Here is a 14790-nt window from a genome sequence, read left to right on the forward strand (position 1 = left end):
AAAAAACTAAACATATGTAACATTTTGATTTTAAATTACCTTATCTGTGACTATAGATACGCCTGGCCAAAAAAAAGTCACCACCTGGATTTAACTAAGCAAATATGTTGGGGTTGCTGCAGTTGGTCAGGTCTAGGATCAGCAACAGTCTGTGCTAAAAGAATGAGGTCAGCTGACACCTGAATATACTGAATCACCAGGTTATTCCATCAATGGATTTTTTCTTCCCTGATGGCACGGGCACGTTCCAAGATGACAGTGTCAGGATTCATCAGGCTCAAATTGTGAAAGAGTTGGTTCAGGAGCATGAGACATCATTTTCACACATGGATTGTCCACCACAGAGTCCAGACCTTAACCCCATTGAGAATCTTTGGGATGTGCTGGAGAAGCTTTGTGCAGCGTCAGACTCTACCATCATCAATGCGAGATGTTGGTGGAAAATTAATGCAACACTGGATGGAAATAAATCTTGTGACATTGCAGAAGCGAAATCAAAACAATGCCACAGCTGTAATCAAAGCATAAAGGCGGAACAACAAAATATTAGATTCTTTTGGTGGCGACTTTTTTTTTGGCCAGGCAGTGTATAAGGTCAATACAATCTAAATGGTAATCGGGCGAATTTTTATATAGTTCTTTTCTATCTTCAAGGCGCTTTACATTAAGGAACCGCTCATTCACACACACATTCATACACTGGTGTACACAGACACTGGGGGCGAGGGGGGTTAAGTGTCTTGCCTAAAGACACAACAACAGCATTCATCTTTCAGAGGTGGCAGTAGATCTGATCGCTCAACCATTGATGTTTTTGTTGAGGGCAGGATTCAAACCGCTAACCTTCGGCTCAGTGGACAAACACTCCACCAACTCAGCTGCTTTCACTCTATATGACTTTTACTGGTTGTAATGCTGATGGCAACCCAACACTGCAAGAGCGCAGGGCAGAAAGGGCACAGTTCCTTTAATGTATAATAAATTGTATAAAACTTGTGATGCATCTATGTCTCTGTCCCTTTCCAGTTCATAAACCTGTGCGTCCTATGTGTGGGAAGGAAGGTATTACGATCTGGAGTGGTATTATTGACACTATTTGGGGTAGATTTATACATTTAAAGCAAAATGTTATGCAAAAAGTAGGATGGAATAGCATAGAGTCGGGCTGTTCTGGAGGGTGAGGATTCAAAGAGGCCAGATGCTTTGAGGTTTGTCAAAAAGGGGAACAGATATTATGCAGAGAATCAATACTTTGTGAAAAGCATGGAATACATAATACATGCTTGAATGGCTTTAGAGGATTTGCTCTGATAGATCACAAGCCCAGGACAACATGAATGATGCAGGAAGTCACCCAGTGCAGCTCTGGTGGGCTCTGTAGAAAACAGCATATTGCAACATACTGTGGACTAGATTAGTTCTGGTACGGTCACTTACTATTCTGATTCAAAGCTGTTGTGAACATAGAACACAACAAAGCAACAACATACACCCTCTATACTAAACTTTTTTAATTTGTACATTTTTCTTGGCGTATTTTTTATGTACTCAATTTCATCACTTGAGTAAAACTGTTGTGAAGGAAAAATTTCTGATTTGGACATGTAATATTCCAAAGTTACGGTACTTCTTAAGATGAGATGCAAGTTGTATTGTGGTTATGCGTAACAAAGCCTCTCTCTGGCCAAACACTGACAAACAATACCTATAATAGGAAATATACCAAATGTATTTATCTCATGAAACCAGTTACCATGCTGTTTTATTCCTTTTAAAATGCTTGAACAGAAAAGTGTGACCAACATGTATTTGTGTGCCATGAACGTGACTATGATGATCCTATTCACTGTGTTATTATTTATACATATAGAATCAATTTGATGTTTAACATCTGCACCTAATCTGTGCCCAGTAAGTTACACTGCAGTATAATGCTGAATGATCTCCCTTGGACCCAATCTCACAACTCAGCTTGTAGGATTTGTGTCAGGTTCCACACATTTCTACAAGCCTGTCTGAAACTCTAACTTTGAAAACTGCGAAGAAAATAATGAATAAAAGTGAGGCAAGTGAGCATTGTTTATTCACTATTGTCATATTCAAATGAAACTAACAAATCATAGGGCAAACAGACAGCTCCCAGCTCTCTTTAGCCTTTGGTCCAAGGGGCTGGGCAGAGGCTGGCCTTGGGTTTAGATGTGCTGATTCATAATTTGGGTATCCTGTGGGTACATTAAGGCTCATGGCAGACAGATGCAGAATAAATGCATATTGATATTCAGCGGGGAATGTGTCTCAATTATAAAGGTCAGTTCACATCTTGATAAATAAAAACAATACAAAAGTCTTAGTTACTGCTGAGGATACAGGGCCAGATGTATTAATCCCGGTGTAAAACATAAAACATAGAACTAAGTAGCCATGCACAGCCACAGACAAAACGTTAGAATGATAGATGACTGTGCAGTCACTCAGTAATTACTTTGTACGTCTGTTCAGTTTCTCCTTAAAAGGGTTTGATATGAAAAATGAGAGACTGTCAGTAAACCATAAAACATTTAATCAGATTCACATCTAATGGGTTTGTAAAAAGACTTTGAATCGTCAAGGCTCCTTGACCAATCACATTTTGTTTTATTGTATATCAATGTGCACAGATTTATAAATGGGGGGGTGATGACATTACCCATTGTTTATTCATACTATATTACATTTATTATACACTATTAAAGTCATATTAATAAAGGCATTGTGCACATTTGTCTGAGTCTGACAGACACAAGTGCAGTTCATTCAGACCTTGGTGCTGTATGACTTTTATGATTTTAGCACATTGGTGCTTCAGTCTGCTTCATCAATGAATGATTTTCAAATGACCTTTTTCTTTGAAGTGACTTTATTCAGTTGTGAACCTGGCTTTATTCCTAGTTTACTCCCAAGTTTGATGTTCTAAGTTTATGAAGTGAAGGCATCCTAAATGGGTTTCATGGGGAGTGATGAAAAATTTCTCCAGTTACCATAGCAACTAACAATTATTCTGAATGGCACTTTGGCATGCATATACCAGATATCTGATTGTGCATTATTCACAGCAATATTCTAACAGTGCACTGAAGGGTCATGCATATAATTAACATGTCATTGATTTTGAAACAGTGTTTGCACACAGTCTAATGTATGTCTTCATTTTCATTGTCCTGTCAATCACTTTTTCACAAGGAGAATGAAAAGAAAACACAATTGTGGGCTCAGATATATTTGATAATAACAGTAAGAGTGTGAAAATCTACTGGCTCCACTAATACCAGCAAACACTAATAATAATGCCAAATAAACAGAGAACAGCTGTCAATCATATTGCTACGACTGTATTCTGCATTTACTCCTCAGTCGCATATAATTCAAAGCTTCCTCCCAAGTAATGAAAAAGGTAGTTTAAGTACCTTCAACCCGGGGTACTGGAAGTTCATGTGGGGGACCATCTCATCCAACTGAACTACTGCTGCCCTGTCATTTCTGTATTTATCAACCAAAGACCTAATTTCTGGGACAGTCATACATGTACTACAGCCCTCCACACTGCGCAGCATCATAACTGCTTTGTCAAAGTCACGTAAAGTCAACGTAAAGGACGCAGTGGCCGAAGGTGAATGCCATTTTCTAAGCAGCACAAGCAGAAATGAACGAAGCTGCATTAAAGTGGTATCTTGGCCTGAAAGGTGAGAAGGTTTGTGTTGTATTTCCAGCTGACAAAATTATAACATCCAATGCTGATAGCAGTGCACAATCTTCCGCATTGTTCCTTGTTTTGTTGGAGGTGATTATGGCCCTTTCCCACAGACTTTTGAATCACAGGCTTTTGTCAATGAAGCATGCGCGCACTACTCTCATTGGCTGTTAAATCGTCTTTCTTTACAGTCAGCTTGTTTATGCTTTAGCGAGGTCAAAGGTTATCCACAAGCTTGGGAATGATCAGAATCATGTCATACTTTACACAGAAATTGAAATTACACAGGACTATTGTTGCCAAAAGTGATATAGCTACAAAAAACATGCCTAAAATCTTGTGTTTCCTCCTCACCTTTGTTTTAATGTATCCGCTGGTGTAGCTGTAGTGAGATCATATGACTTTATTCTCCACCAGGACTGGCTCCTGACTGACATGAAGCTGATGAAATGAAAAGCAAATACACTGTCATCATCAAACACAAGCGTCTACTCTCCCTGAACTACGCCCGACTTCTGGACCTCTGCTTTTGTGAACAGACTAAAGAGAATGCATGAATGTGTTGCATATAGTTACATTTTCAATACAGTGAAATCCTGGAGTACTCAACGACTTCAACCTTGACCATACCTTACTATTACTGACAGCAAGTAATAATGTAGTGATTAGATCTTATTTACAAAGCAAAACCCAACAGAGACATGTTTTTTTTTGTTTTTTTTTTACGCATTGCAGTTCTCTTCTTTGCAATTCAAATGATCCACCCACCCACCCACACACACACAGGAACGTCTGTACACACTAACTGCGAACAAAAAAAGACTTAAAAAATGTTTGAGAAATTATAGAGGGTGGGCTGAGGAAGAGCCTGCAGGAGTACATGAGGACACGCAGTACTCGGGAGGCTGTGTCTGGACCTTTCGATGAAGTATTGTGCACTAGTTTGACCTGCTGCCACGATGAACAGTGAGAATGGTTTTAGGCATGCGTTTGGTTTACACAGAGCACACACACTGCTCTTAGCCGTGAAAAATATTCCTGTTAAAATGGGCTAAAGGACGTTGATCAGAGGGACCATTTTTGTTTTGCCAAGTATGCAAAGTTTGACTAAGTATGACTCAGAAACTGTAAACAATAGCTGTGTTAGATAGATATAAGACAGTGGATGAGCAGCGAAACGTCTTCACTCCTACAACTTTTTGACAGATTTGAAGTTTTCTCTTACCATTTTTGTTTTGTGGATTTGGACGCTTCACTTTTGGCTTCTACCCAAACTACAAAGCTCCTCTGCAATTGGTCTGAACCACTTATCAAACTCGTCCAGACGGATTCCTATGAATTTGTGAACTCGCAAATACTGAAAATTCATCTTGCTGGCCAGGTTAGAATAATGCCATGGCAGTTCTCAACATCTACATTGCATAGAAAAAATATGGTGCCTGAATATTTTGAGAAAAGTAAAGCATGGGTAGGAGGAAAGATGAGTAACAATGCTTCATATTTGCGCTGCCTTCGCCTTAAGCCCCCACATCGCTGGGGCAGTTATATTTTTCCTTGTGTGTCAGTGTGAGAGCAGTCGCATCCTCTGCCTCTCCTCCAGCTCTTACCATCAAACTTCCACCTGTTCGCAAAGCATGACAAAAGTCGTGATTGCATGTGGAGTCTATTTTTATTCCTGGGGCCTGTCTAACTCGAACTTCGGGTTGTTCCCAGAGGAGGTGCTCTGTCGTTGTGTGAGTCAGTGTTAGCAATCCTCCACCATGTAAAGTTTACAGTTCAAGCATGAGAGCGCTCATTGTTACAAAGGATATTTTGGTCAAATGAAGGTAATATTTGTGTCCAGATGGGTTCCAGATTGATGAAAATTTAGGATCGTTGCCATAGCGATTAAATTAAAGGACACATGTAATGCAAAATTAACTTTTTGAGCTTTTAGTCATGTTATTTTGTCCCACACCAAAAATACAGACAATATTTTTGTCATTCGTTCTTATTTCATAAATGCATTAAACAAAAGTCATCTTCTCTGAGCACTCATTTACACATACATTTTGCCTGGATTGTTGAATCACAGGTAAAAATCTGGACTTCTGTGCAGTTTTTAAGTGTGTCAAACTCATTTTCACCGAGGGCCACATCAACAAAATGATTGCACTCAAAAGGCCAGATGTAACTGTAAGACATTAACTAAATGTAATCAAATGTAATGTAAAATAAATGCAACTACTTTTTAATCTTGTTAATTAACCGTTTCTATATTTATTACTTATTCAAGTTATAAATATTACATATGGACTTGCATAGGAATGTGCCATAAACTATCACTGGACTCTGTGTTCAAATGCATGGCTTTATTATTATGGCATTCAAGGGGTTCTTTTGTTTATTTTGTCATTGTTCATTGGTGTTGATGGCAGCAGAGGGAGCTCCAGTGCCTAAATATCTTATTGGAAATCGGGATGGTATGTTTTCCAAAGTTTGTCATTTTAGAAAATCTGAAATACTAATCTCAAGATGACCAAAAGCATTTTTAAAAGGAAACTGAAGCCACAAGACTGCATAATGTATCTTTTCAACACAACTTTTCGTCCAGTTGACAGATTTAACTTTGGCTTTTCAATAGTAAAAAAAGTGCTGTATATAGCAGGAAGATGAAACCCAAATGGAATTCATAGGCCCTGTTTTACAGCGGAAAACCGACATAGTTCATTTGAAACTGTTAGCAGTGGCCCAAACTCATTATTCACTTTTCTCACATAATCCAGTCATCCCAATTCTTCACGATAATGAGGGGAACATGCAGTTTTGGCAATCAGCACACCAGCACTATTTGCTTGTTAGCGATCTATAAAAACACTTGGTAATTACACCAGCTGCACATTGCGGTCTGATTTTGACCCTAACAGCTGCTGCTACCGATCGGTACGAGCACAAAACTGATTTTACTCAGTGACATGAAAAACACGGGTACAGAGCCTTTAACTTCAGATTGCAGTGGATTGTTCTGCGCAAATAATCAGGAAGCGCGTGTTAGTATTGCTACTTAGTTAGTTGCTGTTTGCGATGTTTTTTTTTGCACTAAATTTCAACACACTGAACCAGCGCATGTAGCTAAAAAGACTAAATTTGTTGCGCAATTGGACTTTGATGATGGTCGTTTGTTTAGGACCACATGATTTAAAATGGAGAGGTAGAGCTGGATAAGTTTATGCTTAAGTTTATCCTACTGCTTTTTGAACACCTATGAAAGAAATGAAAACGAAATGTGTAAGGATGTAAGTGAACAATGCTTCAAAATAAAGGAAATTACCATCACGGCAAAACTTTGTACTGGTCTCTGAGTGCTGAGGAAAGTGAGAATAAGCTCGTGTAGTAGTTTTTCACATTTTTAAGACTGTGAAAATCAGATACAACACCTTTAAAGAGTATTATAAAAAAATAATAATAATAAAAAACACTGGTCTTGCACAATACTTCAGAATGAAATGAAAGCTTCTCGGTTATAGCTTAAACATTTCAATATCTTTAACATCATCCAGATAACTACGACTGAAACCATGCACCACTCCTGGACCAATGATGATTACATTGCTGTGCTTTTTAAATCATCCAATTCTGATTTCAAGAAAGAGCAACTACGCTACAATATTTCCACATCATATTAATAATGCAGATTCATATTAAGACTCCTCCATGTAAACAAATATTTACAGATACCATTGCTAATCCCATATACTCTCACGTAATATGATCTAATGAAGTCAACGCCGGCTCTTTCCACTCCACCGTTTAAATTGCGTTTCTGTTTGGAATCTGCAGAAAAATGTGAGTTAATGCTAATATTCACTCATGAAAAGCGTGTATCTTGTTTATATGCAGATTTAATAATACACTGAGGGCTAAATAAACAGTATCTTTGCATATCACGGCTGACATTAGTTTCTGCATTATGGATGGTAAATTATTCGGCTTTTTATGTTGTTAATGGGCACTGAAAGTTGCGTGGAAAAAACATAATGATTTTTTTCAGAACATGCAATCTCTGTATATGCAATAATAAGTTAGTTTTATCTGGTTTTCTGCTTTTTTCATGAATAAAGTACTCGAAAAAGCAGTCTGCAACGTGGTTATTGGCCTTAGGATATGTCTTTAGGTGAGACTGAGAGATCACACTGTGGTTAGTGGGTGAAAAGGTCCAATACGTAACTTTTTTGGGGGTTTTTTTGGTGGGAGTGGGACACCTGCTTGTCTTCATGGAGGTTATTTTCCAAGTATGGCATTCATTTGTGTGTACAGAGGCTTTAGAAATGAGGCCACCTGACCTGTAAACTGACACGGTTGAGTCAGTTACGTGTCACCATGGAGGTAAGTTAAGTTTAATGCCATAATGTGATATATTCTAGGCAACACAAATGGAGTTGTTGTGATTAACGGAGATTCAGGAGCAGGACCACGCCTCAACCTCCTCCTGCTCCTCTCCAGCGAACCACAACTCACCTCAACCACACCTCTAATTACCCAGAAGCCCTATTTATACAACCCTATCCCGGCAAAATCGTCTGTGTTTGCTCTTTCAACCCGTCCCTCCCGCCCCGTGTCTCTTGTTCCAACTTTTCAGCACGGAAATCTCACCATCTACAGAGTCTCTACAATATTTCCCATCATATACCATTGTTGTGGCGTGGTGGTAGATCAAGAAAAAGTTACTTAGTGCACCTTTAAACTCTGGAAGCTACATAGAGAGGTCTTCAATAATTGTGTATACCGTTTTTTAAATCTTTTTTTTTCATTTCTAGTCATTTCCCTTATTTTCTGCATCCAGAATTGTTCAAATATGTGTAAAATACATAAACAAATGGATTAATTAGCCTTGACAGCTTGTTTTTTTCCATCCATTGCACTTGAATTCTCTTCATATGTTGATTTGTTTCTTATGTAGGTGAACTTTTTTGAACCTTACAATTCGTCGTTTCGCCGTTGTGAACTTTTCTCCCATCACCCAAGAGTGAACTTTACAACGAGAACTGTGCAAAACTTGGAAAGGCACATAAATTTGATTGCCTTAAAAATGTGAAAAAGCACATTTCGCGGTGTTCCACTTACTAAGTTATTTATGCATTCCGAGCGTTCTAAGTGTTGTTTATAAGCGCTTTTCACAATTTTCAGATATCAGAGCGTATGTGACAGTTACGGTAAAACTGCGACAACACCAGCAAACAGCACACAGCGGACATATTTCAACCGTGAGAAATATTATGTGTATGTGCGCTGAGCAGGGCTGGTACTTTTAAAGCGTCACGTCGCAGTGCTGAACAGGAGGACAGCAGGTTTGTGTGTGAAGGTTAGCCATAACACTCAGAGTAGACAGATGCACATAGCAGCCCACACTGATGACTTCAGTAAATCTTCATAAATGTACAGACAGCACTATTTACTTCTGCTGCAGTGAGGCCAGGTCCTTTGGCTTTGTGATTGAATCTGCTCATGAAAATAGATGTTTCTATTATGCACAATAAGAGAATTGATCGCAAAGGTTATTGAAGATCAGCTCACAACCATAGATAAGACAGGAGGAGATGCACCGTGGGGTAAAGATAATGTTAATAATGTATTGGTTAAATGACATTGATTGGTGCTGATCGGATATACGGGGGAATTATGGAAGTATTGAGGTCCAATTTGGTTTGATATTGATGGTAAGGCTTTTTAAACAAGAGGTTTACAGACAATCCGATGAGCAGTAAAAGCATGTGATTTTGAGTTAATATAGAGAGGAATGTTTTGTCATGTTTATGCTTATGAAATTTTAATTGAAAGACATAATCATGGGGTTTTAATTGGTTTAAAAAAATAATAATAATATGTAATATCCCCCAGCTCTAATTAAAATACTGTACATTTTGCAGAGACAGTTGGTTTATTGGCCATTTTATCCATTATGTACCAATGCAGATATGAGCTCCTAATCACCATGATCGGCAAGGAAATAATTAGACCGGAAGCCAGAACCTCCACTGTGATTATTTAGCTACCTTTTTCTCAGACAGAATTTTGTGAGTGATTAAAAAGTGGCGCTATAGTCACATGACATGGTGAGGAACACAACATGTGATATTATAGGGGTTTATGTGTTGTTGTTTCAAAGGCTTGGGTCAAAAAAGGGAGTTTTTGGGGTCCTGGGACAGAATGGGGCCAAGTTGAAACAAAAAAAACCCAAACTCGCCATGGTCTGAGGTGTACACTAATGAAAAACATCCGTAAGCAAAAGGTAGCAAAATAATCATGGTGGAGGGGTCTGACTCCCGGACTAAATAGATCATTTTATTAGAAAACATCCTTCAACTATAGCACGGTTTATTTGTTGTTTTTTTGTTTTATTTTATTTGTTTTATATGACAAAATATAAACCATAAGTACTTTGTCTGTTGTTGCTGTAAGATTGGCTAGCTTGTTAGCGAATGATAAGGGGAGATACGGAACATTTCCACTCGCACCATAACAGTTAATATTCTCAACACATAGAAACATCTTATTTAAAAGGCCCATATTGTGTTATTTTCTGATCTATGTTATAATGTAGTTTCCTTCTTTGTTTCATTCACACATGTTTAACACACAGACCCTTCATATTTAGGCTGAGTTCTTCTCTCAAACTGAAAACACTATGTTCCACCTTGTGATGTCATGTGGTAATACAATTTAAACTCCATACACCTTCACTAGAATCATTTGGATGATTTCAGCCCTGGAATTGCCCATCTCTACTGCACTAAAGATAAAACGTAGCTGTTATCTTGAAAACTACCACTTCATGACATCACAAGGTGGAATTTTGAGCTTTGGAAATGTAGACAGACTAACAATGAAGTGTTTCTCAAACATGTGTGAATGAAACAAAACACAACTCCAAGTATGTTTTTAAGGAGGTAACAGCATTATAACATGACTTAAAGTTCACAAAAATCCATTTTGTGTAACATAGGACCTTTGAGGAAAGAAAGGCTCAGTTCAATTGTGTCTGACCCCAAAGTCTGTATCGGTGATTAAAGTGCATGTAGTCTGCAGTGTCCCTGTTGTTTAACTGTTCCCTGGTTTTCCACACTTTTGACTTGATTTTCTAGTTTTAAATGTCAGGCACAAAGTGAATATTTAGCAAAATTATAGACTTTATATTTACAGTATAATGAGTGTAACAGATTAGTCACATTTTAGATGCGTTTTGAGCCTTTACAGAAGAAAAAGTCGTTATTTACCATAAAATGTTGCCACTTAATCTAAAAATTCTGAATGTTGTGATGTCATCTGCAAAACCTCTATGGACAAAAGATTATTATCAGTAAATGTCTTTTTAAACTGAATGTATTAAAGTAATATACTGAGACACAATTTGTTCCAGGCCAGTGACTCCACCTCCACTTGGTACAACGAAACAGTAACTAATTCAAATACGAGACACCTCTTATCTTACATTGATTTGTTTTAGACATTATTAAAGTCAATGACACTCACACAAACTGCCACTAACATTTATTCAACTTGAAGATTATGTCTATTGGCTCAATCCTGAATAAAAGGCTTGTGCCAGAGGTGTGGAGATGACTTTAGTGCTTCAGCTCCCCGTCTCTTTCACGCGCTCAGATCCTTTTGTCACCGATATATCCTCCATTGTGCCCCAGAGTTGAAAAGTCTTAAGAGGAAGACAGTTTTCTTTCCAATATAAAAAAGCAGTGCCTTTTATGCCCCCATTAATGTCACGGTAGCTTGAAAATAGCACTGTCAAAACGCTCTTTTGAAAACAGCATGCCAGCATTTCCCAGCTGGAAAGTGGTAAAAAGCTAAAATATGCTCAAAATAAGAGGGTCTATTTTCAAAACAAAACCGAGTAAGTGTTTAAAGTCCCATTCACACATGCAGCCTGGTCCAGGAATGTACCAAGCATCTGACCCAACATGCTCATGTGTGAACAAAGCCAGAACTCATTCTCCTGCATTTTAGGCATTATCAGGCAATCTCCCAGGTAAATTAGCAGCAATATGCAGGGAGGATGTTTATGTGACTGAAGCCAGGGGTCCACTGCAGGATTTATGTTTGTCTTTTAACAAAACGAGAAATAGCGTTTGGTATTTTGTCATTTTCTGTGTATGTGTAATTGGGGCTTAAGTTATTAACACTGAGCATAACTGTAAAAACAATCAGCTCATTAATCACTGACTTAACAAACAATTATTGATTTTGTATAGATTAAAAGATTATTTCAGTTGCATTGTTGCATTTCGTTTATTAAGATTTAAACAACTGCTAAGGCTAAACTTGAAAAAGTGTCATTCTGAAGAGCCTTTTTCTCAGGTAAGTGCTGCAGCTGAAGCACTTTGACTATTTTAGAACTCATCTGTATAAAAAAGTTCCTTCATAAATAAATAAAAACTAAAGAGTCAGCTGCTGTCAAATTCTTGAGTGTAATTTATTTCAATTTTATTTCATCTCATTGTATTAGACGCACAGGAGCTGAGACTCTGACAATTAGATCTGCTACATTTGCCAAATCTGATTGCTACTGATGTATTGATGTGACTTAATTACACTGAACAAGGTAAACATTTTAAATGTGATGGAGCCAATTAAGTGGGTGAATTTTCCATCTCAATAAATTATAAATGAGACGGTGTAATCCCTCATTCACCCAGGAGCGGTCTAAAGTAGAAAAGCCCAAATTACAAGGCGTAACAACCCATAATGAGGTCAGCTAGTAAATAAAACAAAGCAGCCCAGTTTCACTCTAAAACTCCTCCCTTTTGGACGGGACTTAATTCACTCGCCATTTAAAGCAGGGGTGTCAAACATATTTTCACCGAGGGCCACATCAGCAAAATGGCTGCTCTCAAAGGGCCAGACGCAAAATAAATGTAAATACTTTTTTAACTTTTTAATTAACTGTTTCTGTATTTATTACTTATTCATGTTATTAATATTGCATATGGATATGGATTTGCCTAGATGTAAAAAAAAAAAAAAAAAAGACTGCATAACTGCGTATCTCCTGATGAAATGACATTTTAAGACCATCATACCTTTTAATTTACCCTGTCGAGGGCCACATAAAATGAGGTGGAGGGCCACATTTGACTCGGAGGCCTTGAGTTTGACACATGTGATTTAAAACCTCCCAAAGAATCAGTGCAGTGTTGACTTGTTGGTGCACATAAACACTGCACTTTTTACACAGATCAGCCTACTTTGTATCATATTTTTGCAGCTAAACTTTTCTTAAATTGTCCTTTGAAATGAACGGGACTCCTGCTTAACTGGGCAAAAAGTGGGCGTGGCAATACAAGGTCAAATAAATCCTAGTGTGTCAGCTTGTACAAATTAAAAATCCCTGAATGCATGATTTCAGATACCTCCTCTGAAACTTACAACTTATATAATGCTGACTTTATGTAGAGTAAATGTGGTCATGATCATTTGCATAGGTTACAATGGGTTTCCAGCATTGATGTTATGTAAGTTGCTGTGTAAAGGAATCCACTGACCTGTATTTGTATCAGGTTCGGTCAAAGTGGGTCTGACATATTCCCAGTGGGAGTTGGAGTGGCTGGAGCCTCACAGACACTGCCCATCCACAGTGTCTGACATCCTGTAGTGTTTTCTCCAGGCAGAGTGACAGTGTGATGGTGGACACGTAGTCAGACTGTCAGTGACGCTTGCCCTTCTTTTAGGCCCACTCTGGAGAGCATGTGCACTGAGGTGGGTAAAAGATTGTACTTAAGGCGCCTTTTCCTGTCAAAATGAATCAGACATTTAGTTTGATGCCGAGTTCAAGTGCTGTACAGAAAAGGGACAATCTGTTCCCCATAGAAATAGTTTGTGATTTGCCCTTTTTGGTTTCATTCTCGCTCTTGAATGTTGATCAACCAGCTGCACAATCTTTGCTTCTGACACAGGTAAAAGTATAAACTATATATATATATGCATAGCAATGGTTCTGATTTTATTTCACTTCGTAATATGTTCAAGTTCTACTTTCTGTCCATGTGTCCTTGGGCAAAACACATGTGCATACTACTGTTATGTAAAAAAATATATACTGTTGTAGTGTCATGATCCGCACTGTCCGCTCCTGGTTTTCCTCCCTGTGTGCTCTTCCCCCTCCCTCACCTGCCTGTACCTGGAGCTGGGCGGAGCTCTCGGCTCCTCCCGCGCACCTGCTCTCCATCTGGCTAATCACCACACCTGCCAGGGATAAGAGGAGATGGGGGAAGTCTGTTTGTACTCACCCTGTCTGTGCTGTGTTTGTCGTGTCTCCTGATTCCTGTGTCCTTGTCATGCCTGCCTTCCCGTCGGTTCCAGTGTTCCTGTGTTCCTGCTCTCCTGCTCACCTCTGGATCACCCCCTGTTTGTACTTTGTCCCATTTCTGCACCTTTTGTCAATAAACACCGTAAATCTACCCTGAGTCTGCATCCCTTGGTCCGCTACACACACCCGTTACGACATGTAGCCACAGTTGCCCTGGGATAGACTGAGAAAACAAGGCTGCCAATCTGCCCCATCTGCCCCTCTGACTTAAATTCACGCACTCACCAAATGCGTACTATCTGCAAAGTGTCTTGCCCAAGGATACAACGACGGAGGTTGGTCTCAGCAGGAATCAAACTTCAAACCTGGGTGTACAAGTGCTCTAACCAGTGAGCCATGACTGCCAAAAATGTAGTTAATGCAGATGTATTTAAGATTTTGTTAAAATAAATAATAATAATAACAACTTTCCGTAGTCTGATTAAGTTTATAATTTTACTTCCCTGTTGGACATGAGCAGCAGATGTGATATAGATGTAGACATAGACCTGTCATGATAATTACTATATCAGCTTTCAATATTATCGTTTATCGCAATATTAGAGGTAATTCTGACATTACCTAGCAACCATCATGTAAAATAGGGCCGAAGCTTACCTAAATTACAAATAGTTGCAAACTGGCCCTGCATTTAGAAAGTATTCATATTATTTTAATGTTTTAAGTGAAAATATAACTGCCTATACACAGCTTTGGGAAAGTGCTACGA

This window comes from Periophthalmus magnuspinnatus, chromosome 10, assembly GCF_009829125.3.
Source record: "Periophthalmus magnuspinnatus isolate fPerMag1 chromosome 10, fPerMag1.2.pri, whole genome shotgun sequence".
Taxonomy (NCBI): domain Eukaryota; kingdom Metazoa; phylum Chordata; class Actinopteri; order Gobiiformes; family Gobiidae; genus Periophthalmus; species Periophthalmus magnuspinnatus.